This window comes from Cebus imitator, unplaced genomic scaffold (assembly GCF_001604975.1).
Source record: "Cebus imitator isolate Cc_AM_T3 unplaced genomic scaffold, Cebus_imitator-1.0 Scaffold440, whole genome shotgun sequence".
Lineage (NCBI taxonomy): Eukaryota > Metazoa > Chordata > Mammalia > Primates > Cebidae > Cebus > Cebus imitator.
The window spans coordinates 1,723,946-1,728,299 of record NW_016107755.1 but is presented as its reverse complement, the minus strand read 5'-3'; positions in this window follow the sequence as shown (position 1 = coordinate 1,728,299).

Sequence of the window (4,354 nt, the reverse complement as noted above, 5' to 3'; positions counted from 1 at the left end):
TTTTGCAAGCTAACCATCTGATAAAGGTCTAATATCCAGAATCTACAAAGAACTAAAACAGATTTGCAAGAAAAAAAACCAACAAATCCATCCAAAAGTGGGAGAAGGATATGAACAGACACTTTTCAAAACAAGACATATATGAGGCCAACAAACATATGAAAAAATGCTCATCATCAGTGGTTATTAGAGAAATGTAAATCAAAACCAGTTAGAACGGTGATCATTAAAAAATCTGAAGACAAGAGATGCTGGAGAGGAGGTGAAGAAATAGGAACAATTTCGCATTGCTGGTGGTAGTGTAAACTAGTTCAACCATTGTGGAATACACTGTGACAATTCCTCAAGGACCTAGAAATAGAACTTCCATTTGACCCAGCAGTCCTATTACTGGATATATACCCAAAGGATTATAAATCATTCTATTATAAAGACAAACGTACAAGTATGTTCATAGTGGCACTGTTTACAATAGCAAAGACCTGGAGACAACCCAAATGCCCATTGACATAGACTGGAAAAGGAAAATATGGCACATATACACCGTGGAATACTATGCAGCCATAAAAACTGATGAGTTTGTGTTCTTTGTAGGGACATGGATGAATCTGGAAACCATCATTTTCAGCAAACTGACACAAGAACAGAAAATCAAACACTGCATGTTCTCACTCATAGGTGGGTGTTTAACAATGAGAACACATGAACACAGGGAGGGGAGCATCACACACTGGGGTCTGTTGAGGGGGACAAGGTAGGGATAGCAGGGAGGTCAGGGAGTGATAACATGGGGAGAAATGCCAGATGTAGGTGACAGGGGTATGGAGGCAGCAAACCACATTGTGATGTGTGTAGCTATGCAACAGTCCTACATGCTCTGCACATGTACACCAGAACCTAAAATGCAATAAACTATATATATATATATATATATATACACATATACATATATATATATGACAAGAAACAAGATACTTGCATAATCTTAAAGTATCTCACACAGAATAATTATTTATTACATTATTATGTTATGGCTACAGCTATTAAGAAAAATAACACAGTAAAAAAAATTACAAAATGCTTAAAAGGCATTTAAGAACCAATAAGTACATGATAAAATGCTCAACCTCGTTAATCATCAAAGAGCAAATCAAGAAGACTGTGACAGAGCACATCACAGCCAATAGCATTCCAAACACCAAAAGAATAACAACCATACCAAGAATGTGGAATATCTGAAACTCTCATTGCTGGAAGGAGTGTAATTGGCACAAGCACTTTAGAAAACAGTTTAGAAGCTTCTCATATAAACAGGTATTTCTCATGTGACCCAGAAATTTTATTTCTAGATATTTATCCAAGATAAATAAAACATGTTACCATACAAATAACTGTGAAATTGTTCATAGTAGAGTTTTTTTTCTCTCTTTTTTTTTATTGCATTTTAGGTTTTGGGGTACATGTGAAGAACATGCAAGATTGTTGCATAGGTACACACATGGCAGTGTGATTTGCTGTTTTCCTCCCCATCACCTATATCTGGCATTTCTCCTCATGTTATCTCTCCCCAACTACTCACCCCTCCATCAATCCCCCATTTGCCCCCAACAGACAACAGTGTGTAGAGCTCCCCTCCCTGTGTCCATGTGTTCTCATTGTTCAACAACGGCCTATGAGTGAAAACATGTGGTGTTTGATTTTATGCTCTTGTGTCAGTTTGCTGAGAATGATGGTTCCCAGGTTCATCCATGTCCCTACAAAGGACACGAACTGATCGTTTTTGATGGCTGCATAATATTCATGGTGTATATGTGCCACATTTACCCTGTCCAGTATATCATCGATGGGCATTTGTGTTGGTTCCAGGTCTTTGCTATTGTAAACAGTGCTGCAATGAACATTCGTGTGCACGTGTCCTTATAGTAGAACGATTTATAATCCTTTGGATATATACCCAGTAATGGAATTGCTGGGTCAAATGGAATTTCTATTTCTAGATCCTTGAGGAATCGCCACACCATCTTCCACAATGGTTGAATTAATTTACACTCCCACCAACAGCATAAAAGTATTCCTATTTCTCCACATCCTCTCCAGCATCTGTTCTCTCTAGATTTTTTAATGATCGCCATTCGAACTGGCATGAGATGGTATCTCAATGTAGTTTTGATTTGAATTTCTCTAATGACCAGTGATGATGAGCATTATTTCATATGTTTGTTGGCCTCATATATGTCTTCTTTTGTAAAGTGTCTGTTCATATCCATTGCCCACTTCTGTATGGGCTTGTTTGATTTTTCTTGTAAATTCGTTTTATTTCTTTGTAAATTCTGGATATCAGCCCTTTATCGGATGGGTAAACTGCAAAAATTTTTTCCCATTCTGTTGCTTACCAATTTACTCTAATGACTGTTTCTTTTGCAATGCAGAATCTGTGGAGTTTGATTAGGCCCCATTTGTCTATTTTGGCTTTTGTTGCCAACGCTTTTGGTGTTTTGGTCATGAAGTCCTTGCCTACGCCTATGTCCTGAATGGTTTTGCCTAGGTTTTCTTCTAGGGATTTTATGGTGTTAGGTCTTATGTTTAAGTCTTTAATCCATCTGGAATTAATTTTAGTGTAACGTGTCAGGAAGGGGTCCAGATTTTGCTTTCTGCTCTTGGCTAGCCAGTTTTCCCAACACCATTTATTAAACAGGGAATCCTTTCCCCATTGCTTGTTTTTGTCAAGTTTGTCAAAGAACAGATGGTTGTAGACATGTTGTGTTGCCTCCAAGGCGTCTGTTCTGTTTCACTGGTCTATATCTCTGTTTTGGTACCACTACCATGCTGTTTTGATTACTGTAGACTTGTAGTATAGTTTGAAGTCCGGTAGTGTGATGCCTCCCGCTTTGTTCTTTTTGCTTAGAATTGACTTAGCTACGGCGGCTCACTTTTGGTTCCATATGAAGTTTAATGTGTTTTTTTCCAGTTCTGTGAAGAACATCATTGGTAGCTTGATGGGGACAGCGTTGAATCTGTAAATTACATTGGGCAGTATGGCCATTTTCATGATATTGATTCTTCCTAGCCATGAACACAGAACGTTTCTCCATCTGTTTGTGTCCTCTCTTATTTCGTTGAGCAGTGGTTTGTAGTTCTCCTTGAAGAGGTCATTTATTTTCCTTATTAGTTGTATTCCTAGGTATTTTATTATCTTTGTAGCAGTTGTGAATGGCAGTTTATTCTTGATTTGGCTCTCTTTAACTCTGTTATTGATGTATAGGAATGCATGTGATTTTTGCACATTGATTTTGTATCCTGAGACTTTGCTGAACTTGCTTATCAGTTTCAGGAGATTTTGGGCTGAGACAATGGGATCTTCTAGATATACAATCATGTCGTCTGCAAATAGAGACCATTTGACTTCCTCCTTTCCTATGTGAATACCCTTTATCTTTTTCTTGCCTAATTTCTTTGGCTAGAAATTCCAGTACTAAATTAAATAGGAGTGGTGAGAGCGGGCATACTTGTCCAGTGCCAGATTTCAAAAGGAATGCTTCCTGTTTTTGCCTATTCAGTATGATATTGGCTGTTGGTTTGTTGTATATAGCTTTTATTATTTTGACCTTCTGTCAATACCTAGTTTATTGAAGGTTTTTAGCATAAAGGGCTGTTGAATTTTTTCAAAGGCCTTCTCTGCATCAATTGAGATATTCGTGTGGTTTTTTGTCTTTGATTCTGTTTATGTGGTGAATTAAGATTATAGGCTTCCGTATGCTGAACCAGCCTTGCATCCCCGGGATGAAGCCTACTTGATCATGGTGGATTAGTTTTTTGATGTGCTTTTGAAATCGGCTTGCCAGTATTTTATTGAAGATTTTTGCATGTATGTTCATTATGAATATTGGCCTGAAGTTTTCTTTTCTTGTTGAGTCTCTGCCAGGTTTTGGTATCAGGATGATGTTCGTCTCATAAAATGATTTGGGAAGGATTCCATCTTTTTGGAATATTTGGAGTAGTTTCAGAAGGAATGGTACCGGCTCCTCTTTGTATGCCTGGTAGAATTCGGCTGTGAAACCATCTGGACGTGGGCTTTTTTTGGATGGTTGGCTCTTAATTTCTGCCTCAACTTCCGACCTTGTTATTCCTCTATTCAGGGTTTTGACTTATTCCTGGTTTAGGCTTGTGAGGAGGCAAGTGTCCAGGAATTTATCCGTTTCTTCCAGGTTTACTGGTTTATGTGCATAGAGTTGTTTGTAATAATCTCTGATGATGGTTTGAATTTCTGTGGAACCTGTGGTGATATCCCCTTTATCATTTTGAATTGAATCAATTTGGTTATTCTCTCTTTTCTTTTTTTTTTCTTTTTTTTTTT